Source organism: Silene latifolia, unplaced genomic scaffold (genome assembly GCF_048544455.1).
Source record: "Silene latifolia isolate original U9 population unplaced genomic scaffold, ASM4854445v1 scaffold_57, whole genome shotgun sequence".
NCBI classification, from domain to species: Eukaryota; Viridiplantae; Streptophyta; class Magnoliopsida; order Caryophyllales; family Caryophyllaceae; genus Silene; species Silene latifolia.
In genome coordinates, this window is record NW_027413480.1 from 4,751,977 (window position 1) to 4,762,887 (window position 10,911).

A 10,911-nucleotide genomic window follows, 5' to 3' on the forward strand; every position below is an offset into this window, starting at 1 on the left:
GTTCTATAAAAAATTCATGTAATGATATATAATAAATCGAAACACGCAAAATAGTACCACATTTTTACCATGTTTCTATTTACACCGATTCACATTCCACATCCGACCCAATTTCCAACCATGTTGCTAAACCATCACGAAACTGTCATGCCAACACCACATCGTCCGTGCCTCAGGCCCACATAAATCACACTAATTATAAGAAAACCACCTCAAAACTCAACAAAACGTTATACAAACAAATAACGGAATAACGAGCATAAGTCACGGACACCATCCCATAGTAGTTGGTCGAGTAACAGAGGGCATTCGGCTGAGTATCCGGTAGTCGGTCGATTAGTCAGTACTCGGTCGAGTACTCCGAAAACAGAATGTCGTTTCATTAATTATCGTCATCGAAACTCAAAGTTCACCTGCAACGTGAAGTCTAACCATCAAATAACATAGGAAATCAAGTCCTAAGCAAAACATAGTCTATGATAACGTAAAGTTTAAGCCTTATGGCCTGATTACACACACCTTAAAGAAATCCAAATGTCAAAATGTAAAACCAAATCCGCAACAAGTGCAAAATCAATACAACAACAATAAAACAATCTCAAGGGTCCATGCCCACATCATCCTGCATGTCATCATCACCACCAGCACCCGATGTTCCAGCTCCATGATACCCTCCAGCAGGGGCGTCACCACCAATTCATCTCCCCTCCTTACCAAGCTGGCTACCATAGTTAGCTCCCCACGGCCCTGCAAGACAACCATATTCGTAACTAGTCGAGGCTCCCCATGTAGCGCGGTTCACCCCGATAGCTATCGAACACTCCACTATTGTCTCCCAGTCCTCTACACCACACCGACTGAGCAAGGTTAGTCCCTACGTTCTGAAGATGTGCCATCTCCTGCATGTTCCACAATACTAAGGTGATGGACAGCCTCTCGGTGAGCTTGCTAACGTGCATCCTAGGGTCATGAACCATTGGATAAGACGGGTACTGGTATCGGGAGTAACTCTGCGGGGTGTAAGATGCCTCGGTAACCACCTCTCCAGTTACCCTCGCTCCATGAGTCTCACGAGGTGTTGGAGCGGTATTCTGCAGACTAGAAGCTATCACCGGCTTGAGTAAGTCCTCAAGGATCTCGACAGAAATGAGGTAGAATAGCGGCTGAGGCTCGGGTTCCCCACTCTCTAGGTCATACTCCCCCAAATGGTCAATCACTGTCATGTTCACCTCATCAAGCGACCTCATCCACCTAGTTTCCCTCACCCTCCAAGCTAAGATTCCATCGTCCAACCTCCTCAACCATTTCGTATGGCACAAGTAGTCTTAGTCTATGGTAGGGGATTATCAAGCAAAGGAGAGGACGACTTAGCAGGGCTACAAAGTTGGTCAGTCTCTAAGCCAACCGGGTCTTTATGGCCCCGCAGCTAAGGTAACGAGTCTTAGAATGGTCCATAAGTGCTAAAATAGCACACACTACCCCGGGAGCACTGTAGTAAAAACGCTCCCTCCGGAGGGGTTAAGGTAGGACATCAGAAGCATGACCTCATGAGTGTTTAGCTTTCCCACATCACTCCAACCATAAAGCAGACAAGTCATCATCCTCAAGAAGTTGCGAAGGGACACATGTTGAACATCATTAATCGATATGGCACTCGAACTAGGTACGGGTCGGCCTGTAATGTAAGGAATGTAGCTAGGAGCCCCGCTATCAGTCGCTACATCACTCAAATACCATTCCTTCTCCGTCTCCAAATGCAAATGTTCAGCAAATTGATCCTGGGTCAAGGCAAAGTCGTTGTTCATAAGACGGAACCAGATGGTTTTTCCAGCAGCATCATATTTAAATGAACTCATAAACTATAAGGTCGGGAAAGGGTAAGACTTCTTACGGGGGTGATACAACCCCTCAAAACACAAAATTTCGAATATATGGTTTATATCTGATTCAATGCCCAAATCCTTTAAGACACTTGGGTCCATACAACGAGTTGGTGTCATGGTACGTTCCAACAAGGCAACAAAAGAAGCCCGTTGGTCAAAATCGGCAAATATTACCATAAGGTATTGATCTACCGAAGGAACAAGCGGGTCCTCACTCATTTAGCCATGCTCGGCTGTGCCACCCCCATACTCCAAGTGCCTTACCAGGACCACTCAGGTATAAAGCTGTCACCATCTCGGTTTTCCGAGGCAATGATAATCAAAAGACAATAAAAAAACAACATTTAAATAGTATAAAGTTTAACTGAGTAAAATATAATCCAAAACCAACTGCCAAAATACGGTTTATATGATCTCAAAACAACTGTCCAAAAACTATCAAAACTACAGCGGAAGACTCTATCTTCTGGTGGCGACACATCCAAGCTATCCCATGTATCTCGACTCATACCTGCTCAACAACTGCTCACCATCCCCGAATGGATCACCACAATTTTTAAAACAATTAAACGGGGCCAGTACTGATCACACAATTTACATAACTCAATAAAACAACACACAAAACAGCTCAATCGTCACAGATAAACCCCGAAATCCATCACCAACTCCACAATACTGACTACACACTAAAGTGTGTAGCCCTGCCAAAGCACCCATCGCAACAGGTTACTCCTTGCCGCCAGTGGGGGACCACAGATGTTTCCACCTAAGCCCCGCTCATCTCCGTCGAGCGATAAACCCAAATCCATTAATGTGCACATCCCTTCTGTGGCGGGTTCCACATAAGGCAAATTGATGCGTGTCATTTATATGATGTTTTACACCCTATTTTACACGCATTTCAGAGCTCATTTATGTAGTTTAAGGCTACTATTTGCCCCATTTCGTCTACTTTCATATTTTTATGTAATATTGCAGATTTATGAGGAAATGAGTAGATTTTGAGCCAAATCCGTCTCCGAGTATCTTGCATTGCATTTGTCGTGAAGTATTCACTCAAGGAACGAGCTTGGTGCGCATTTCAAGGCCCAAAAGACAAATCCACGAGAAGTTAGAAGTCAAGTGTCAGCTACTTCGGTCGATCGACCACTGCCTTCAGTCGATCGACCAACCCACGGGTTCAGTAGCCACTGTTCAGCATAGACCAGTCGATCGACCGGTCCTAGCAGTCGATCGACCAAGATGCTAACTCAGACGTGAATTAGAAGATCGAGAATTAGCAAGCCCATGATATATTAGGTTTAGAAATAATAGCTGCGGACTTTTCCTTTATAACGCAGATTGAGTTTTGGGAATAAGATATTCAGTTTTCAATCAAGTTACATTTAGTTTCATCAGTTTTTAGAATATTAATTAGGGTTCGAGGATTATTTCGGTATTGAATACAATTCACTTTGGCATTCGACTTGTTCTTTTCCTTCGCAATTCACACGGTACTCTCTGGTTTTGTTCAGTTATTTTGCTTTCGTTCATAGTTATAGAATTGCTAGATCAGTTTCCCAGCCGAATTGCCATCTTATGTTAATTGTTTATTTTACCGTATTAATCATGAATTCTGTAGTTTATTTAGCGAATTTTATTGTTGCCTTTAATTTCAGTATGAGTAGCTAAATTGCTTGTGCTAGGATGTAGGGGAACTATAGATTAGGCGGCGTAGAATTAACATGGACTGAAATCGCGTGTCAGTCGATCGACCGCCATACCTGGTCGATCGACTGACCACGTGAGGTGTTACCTTCGTTTTAATTATTTTAATTCTTTATTCGACGAATCGAGTGCACACGACTAGTTGAATGTTTAGGATATGACTGACCCATTAGATCGAGAGATAGGGACAGTTGTTAGATCACCAATTAAAATGACTAGACTTTGCTGAGATCGAAAGATAGATAAAGTTTAGATTATTAGTCACTTTTCAGGACGAGATTCAGTATTAGTGATATTAGGGACTTATAGCGAGATCGAGAGATGCTATCTGTTAAAAGTGGACCGAGAGGACCTCTTGTTTTCTCGCCTCATGTGTTTGATTTAGACCTACTTAGTATGCTGCCGCCGAAACTATAGTGAACCGACCATCCTTGCACCCTTTTAATATCTGTTTTTATCCGTCTTTTTAGTTTATTGTCTTTTATCGCCCTTAGCTATAGATCAAATCAACTCAACCCCCCCCCCCCCACATTTCTGTTACCTTAGACCGAAATTAAACAAGTAGAAATTACGTCTGCCTCTCTATGGTTCGACCCGACTGCCGCTAGCTATAGTTGTAGTTGGAGATTATAAATTTATTTTTGACACCTCACGACGGGTATCAAATTTTGGCGCCGTTGCCGGGGAGGCAATTGTTCTAATTTTTAGTTGTTTAATTTTTAGTCTTTTCTTAGTTTAAGGGACATCCGTTCCTTAAACTTTTCTTATATTCTTTTTGTAGTTTCTTCTTATGCGCAGGTCACAGGGTGGTGAATTAGTACCGTTCAATCCTGAGATTGAGAAGACCTTGTGCGAGTTGAGACGATCATCTAGGATATTGCCGACAGAGGAAGAGCTGAGTACTCTGTCTAGTTACTACGAGAACGAACTGTTCGAAGAAGACCCACCTACATCTCTTGCTTCTACTTCTTCAGCTGAGACAGTCACATCTCCGGAAATTCCAGTCATGGCTGAAGAAGCAACTATAGCAAGTCATTCTGAGCCGACAGCTGCAAATCTATACAAGGGGTTCGAATTACCTGGAGCTGATAGGAAATTCGAACCGAAGCCTTCTTATATCAACTTGGTTGAGAGGAACCAGTTTGGGGGTGCTGCAAATGAAGATGCAGCCAAGCATATGGAGATATTTATCGATTATTGCTGCTCTATACCCCCACCGATCGGTGTGACCCAGGACCAGATAAAGGAGACCATGTTTATATTCTCACTCTGCGATGCTGCAAGGGAGTGGTACAGAGATCTGGATCGAGCCGCTCATGGGATCACCGACTGGAATTCTTTGGCCTTGGCATTCTACAAGAAATACTTCTCTGCCTCGAAGACGAATGCCATTAGAGCTTAGATCACGAGCTTTAAACAGGGACCTGATGAGAACTTTCATGAAGCATGGACCCGTTTCAAGAAGCTGGTGCGAACCATTCCGCACCATGGGTTCGAAAAATAGAGTCTTTGCAATCAGTTCTATAACGGGCAGTATGACGATCAGAGGGCTATCTTGGATGTTGCAGCCAAAGGCCGATTTGCTGAGAATATGGGAGAGACTAGGGGGTGGAAGATCATTGATGACTTAGCCACCCATAAAGCTGAATATGGGAATTCCAAAGGCAATCAGAGGAGGAGGAGTCTTTGAATCCCCTTCTCGTAGCCGCATTAGAGGCTCTCACAGCGAGGTTTGACAAATACGAGTTGGGAGGAGCTTCAAAAGGAGGGATGTATCATGTGAATGCTGTTTCAGACGGTCCTTTCGTCTGTAGAAGATGTGGAGCTGAGGGACATGTTTCAGAAAATTGTCCTAGTCCCTTCGAGTCTTGTGCTGCCTTTCAACATTATAGGCAAATGAATACCTATTATGAGCCGAATGTTCATCTAAATCTGAGGTGGAGTAGTCAAAATATCTTAAATCCTACTCAACCTCCACAGCAGCAGCAAACTTATGTGCCCCCTCATAAGCAACAACAGTTTCAAAAACCTCCTTATGTGCCGCAGCAACAACAATCTCAAAATTTTGACTTTGCTGAGTTGAAGAATATGTTGCAAAAGGAGTCCCAAGCTAGAGAGGCCGGGATGAAACTACTAGAGAGCCAAATTGCTCAATTGGCTAGCAAGAGTACAACTCGAGCTCCGGGACACTTACCGACTCAGACGGACCAGAAAGAGACCCTTAATGCCATCACTTTGAGGAGTGGGTCTACCCTTGAGGGGCCCATCATGGTCGAGGACGATGCTACAAAAGATGAGGCGGAACCGAGTCAAAAGAAAGCTGGAACGAACAAAAACAAGAAAAAGACGAACAGCAGGTATGTCAGTCGATCGACTGACATACCCGGTCGATCGACTGAAGTGCAACAAACAGTAGCTTCTGGTCCCGTTCAAGTCAGTCGATCGACTGACCTAACCGGTCGATCGACTGAGATTGCTGCTGATAGTGAACCTTTTCGTCCTCCAATACCCGATAACTTGAAGGATCATTTGTTTCGGGGTACGACTGCCCCGAAAATATTGAGGCCAGACTCGACTGCTGATGGGTTTGTTCCGGTTCCGAAGTACGACCCTATGTCAATTAACGGTTCACATTTGAGACGGTCTGAAGAGGGTTCAAGCTTCAATAAGGAGAAGGTGGTGGATTTTCAGCCTAAATCCACCGACGCCGGCATGCGAGATTTAGAGGAGAGGGCTAAGTTACTTCTTACAACCCCATATCCAGAGAGATTAGTGCCGACAAAGGAACAAGCATCTTTTAATAAATTTGAAAAAGTTATTCGTAGCTTGAATGTACAAGTTACTTTTCTCGAGTTAGTAAACCAAGTGTCTGCTTACACTAAATTCATGAAACAACTTTTGTCCAAGAAGCGGTCACTTGAAACTGTGCATACTATCGCACTTACTAAAGAGTCATGTTCTTATCTGACCCACACTTCACCCCATAAGTTAGAAGACCCAGGTAGCTTCTCCGTTCCTTGTAGCATTGGTACCTTTCCTATAGAGAAAGCCTTATGTGACCTAGGAGCCAGTATTAGCGTTATGCCGTTGAGTCTTGCTAGGAAGCTGAAGTTTAATAGGTTTGCAGTCACAAATATGACAGTACAGATGGCTGATCGCTCTGCGGTCCAGCCAATAGGAGTCTTAGAGGACATCCCCGTGCAAATAGGGAGGTTTTTCTTCCCTGTTGACTTCGTGGTGCTTGATATGCCCGAAGATGCACACATACCTATCATACTAGGTAGACCATTCCTGCACACTGCTGGTGCAGTTATTGATGTTGGTTCAGGTACTTTGACCTTTAAGGTAGGCAAGCATTCCATTGTCTTTGCCCATACAGCTAGGAAGAAAGACCCCATGTGGCCTGTCACTTGCAATACGATTTCTGAAAAGAAATCCTATTTTATACTTCCTGATATGCCTGTCTCTATTCCTACTCCTGTTGTAACACCTCCGCCCCGGATTGGGAGCAAAGTGGAGGAAGATTCTTCTGTTTTAGACATTGCAGGAGCTGGTTTGGGGAAGGGAGAGATGCCTGTTGTACCAGCTGTGAAGGAGCCAATCATTTCACGAGACGGTCTTGGTTGCCTTAGCTATGGCACTGATGAGGAGGTTGATGATGAGCCGGTCAAAGTAAGGGAGTCCGATTTGGACTTTGATGAGCTAGAGGAGGTCATTGACTGGGAAGATACAGAAGCTGTTGATCCGTTGAGTTCAGCGGATGTTGAAGCTAGGAAGGGTGCAGCTGAGAAGATGAGTACTGTTGAGGCTACCTCTTGTCGCCAGAAGCCAGTCAAGTGGGCCATACCGTGGCCATTCTTGATCAACTATTAGTTGATCACATGCTTTACAAACATTCTTTTTTATTGCTTTTAGACTTTTTTTATTGCTTGTGTGTGCGCGAGACTTCGCATTTATTTTGTTACTTAGGATTTTTAAGCACTTTAGACTTTACTTTGGGTTTTGCGCAATTTTGGGCGCGTATTATTGTGCATTTGCAGGTTTTTAGACCTCAGGAGATCAAGTTATTGAGAAAATACGAAGAAATCAGAAGTTACAGCAGTATTTTCAGTCGATCGACTGGTCTGTATGGTCGATCGACTGGTCTGCAGTTTCCAGGAGCTACTGTTCCTTTCACCTTGGTCGATCGACTGAGTGATGTGGTCGATCGACCGCCCTGCACTGCTGTACTTGTTCACGACCTCTCCCCTGCGGTGTTTGGTCGATTTGCGGAATTGCGGGAGTCTTTCCTCCACTTTATTCTCCGCTTAATTTCTGATTTCTTCTGTTTTTCTTATTTTGCACATAATTTTACCGTTTCATAATTGTTTTCTCGAATTACGCGTGGTATTGTTTGTCTTTTCAGGTACTTATTGGTAGCACTGCTGGCTACTGAAACCTCCTAGCTCACGCCGGTTTGGGGAAGTTTCCTTTTGCTGCGCTTAAAGTCTTGTGAGTTTCTAAGCCTTACTTCATGTCGTATTTCTTTATTTTATCGCAAATTCCCGTTTCTCTTTTCTTTCATTACATGATTTTGCACAATGGGGACATTGTGCGATTTGGTTTGGGGAAGGGTTTTGCATCGCATATCATTTGCTTGCATTCACGTTTACATTTTGTTTTGCATTGTTTATTTCATTTCTCATATATACAAAATTCAAAAAAAAAAATTGAAAAATTTCATCAAAATTCAACAAATTGCACGTTTATTTTAGCATATAGGTTGAGTCGGAACGGTAGTATTTCAATGATGACATTGCATTTGCATCTGTTTTATTGCCTAAGCCTTTCTAATTGACATGTTATTAGTAGAATCGTATAAGTGCATATCTACGAGTTTTCATTATATTCTTGCTGGACTTGAGACTTGACTTTGATTTTTGGCAAACTACATCATGTTTCTGAGATTTAGAGCCTATAACTGGTGACATCTATGACCGGTTTATTTAGGAATGTGAGTAGTACTCCTTATGAGACATGTTACAAAAATTTGCATAAATATGAACTTAATCTGCTTAATACCTGTATGCATTCGGTTTGTGGTTTGTTGACACATGTGGTAGAGGTTTCCCTTTTCTCATTTTACCCATAAGCTCCACACTGCCAAAAATAACCTTTTTGTCCAGTTTACTACATCCTACATTTAGCCTGCCCTTGTCAAGCTAGTAGTTTAGTTTTTGGGATTGTTACTCGTTTTTGGTAGCATATGCTCTGTTGAGATGATGATTGGAAAATGAAAAAAAGGAAAGAAAGAAAAAAAAGAAAAAAAAAGAAGAAAATAATGTTTCGGAAAAAGAAAAAAAGAGAGTGCTGTACGGTTGGCCGATCGACTGCTCTACTTGGTCGATCGAGCGAAGCCCGAGAAAGAAAAGAATCAATTCGCATAATTCAAGTCTTAATCTTATGGCGATTTTTGCTCCCATGTTGCATTAGTATCTTATGGGGAGTTGGTTGATTGCTTTTATACCAGAGGTTGTGAGTTTTGTGCTTGCTAATAGCACTGCTTCGATTGAATTTGAGCAAGAAGTTGGATGTTGCCATATGGTTCCGTTTTGGTACTAGCTTGATCACCTGTACCTCCACTTTTCCATAAATGTTTTGCCTCTTCTTACCCATACCTCATATATCCATATACACCTCGGCATGTGTCATGGTCATTAGTTCGGTTGCAATGCATATGTACGGTCATAGAGATTACTTTCATATTATATTGCAGGCATGTTCTTATAGGTCATAGTTAGGTGAGAGTCTTTACAAAATGAATTCTTTCTATCCTCTTATATAGTCACCTGTCCTTATGTGTGATATGAGCGACCCGCAAGAGTCCAATTTGATAAGTCTCTATAGTCGACGGTTCAGCAGTTTTTAACGACTTTATAATTCGTTTGCATGATTCGCATTGCTAATTAACTGTTAGTTGTTGCATTAAAATGGTTTAAGCTTTACATGTTGCAATTCGCTCTGAGATTGAACTCGTTCCAATAGGCCATTAGATCGAGTCTAGTTCTTGCTTGAGGACAGGCAAGGGTTTGGTTTGGGGAAGTTTGATGCGTGTCATTTATATGATGTTTTACACCCTATTTTACACGCATTTTAGAGCTCATTTATGTAGTTTAAGGCTACTATTTGCCCCATTTCGTCTACTTTCGTATTTTTATGTAATATTGCAGATTTATGAGGAAATGAGTAGATTTTGAGCCAAATCCGTCCCCGAGTATCTTGCATTGCATTTGTCGTGAAGTATTCACTCAAGGAACGAGCTTGGTGCGCATTTCAAGGCCTAAAAGACAAATCCACGAGAAGTTAGAAGTCAAGTGTCAGCTACTTCGGTCGATCGACCACTGCCTTCAGTTGATCGACCAACCCACGGGTTCAGTGGCCACTGTTCAGCATAGACCAGTCGATCGACCGGTCCTAGCAGTCGATCAACCAAGATGCTAACTCAGACGTGAATTAGAAGATCGAGAATTAGCAAGCCCATGATATATTAGGTTTAGAAATAATAGCTGCGGACTTTTCCTTTATAACGCAGCTTGAGTTTTGGGAATAAGATATTCAGTTTTCAATCAAGCTACATTTAGTTTCATCAGTTTTTAGAATATTAATTAGGGTTCGAGGATTATTTCGGTATTGAATACAATTCACTTTGGCATTCGACTTGTTCTTTTCCTTCGCAATTCACACGGTACTCTCTGGTTTTGTTCAGTTATTTTGCTTTCGTTCATAGTTATAGAATTGCTAGATCAGTTTCCCAGCCGAATTGCCATCTTACATTAATTTTTTATTTTACCGTATTAATCATGAATTCTGTAGTTTATTTAGCGAATTTTATTGTTGCCTTTATTTTCAGTATGAGTAGCTAAATTGCCTGTGCTAGGATGTAAGAGAACTATAGATTAGGCGGCGTAGAATTAACATGGACTGAAATCGCGTGTCAGTCGATCGACCGCCATACCTGGTCGATCGACTGACCACGTGAGGTGTTACCTTCGTTTTAATTGTTTTAATTCTTTATTCGACGAATCGAGTGCACACGACTAGTTGAATGTTTAGGATATGACTGACCCATTAGATCGAGAGATAGGGACAATTGTTAGATCACCAATTAAAATGACTAGACTTTGCTGAGATCGAAAGATAGGTAAAGTTTAGATTATTAGTCACTTTTCAGGACGAGAGTCAGTATTAGTGATATTAGAGACTTATAGCGAGATCGAGAGATGCTATCTGTTAAGAGTGGACCGAGAGGACCTCTTGTTTTCCCGCCTCATGTGTTTGATTT

At 42.2% G+C, this 10,911-nt stretch overlaps 1 non-coding gene across 1 annotated transcript; it reads right to left on the reverse strand.

The window, feature by feature from the left end:
- Positions 1–4,977: 4,977 nt before the first annotated feature.
- LOC141639836 (small nucleolar RNA R71) lies at positions 4,978–5,084 on the reverse strand. The gene has a single exon (XR_012542700.1). It is a non-coding gene; the product is annotated as a small nucleolar RNA R71 (small nucleolar RNA).
- Positions 5,085–10,911: the final 5,827 nt, after the last annotated feature.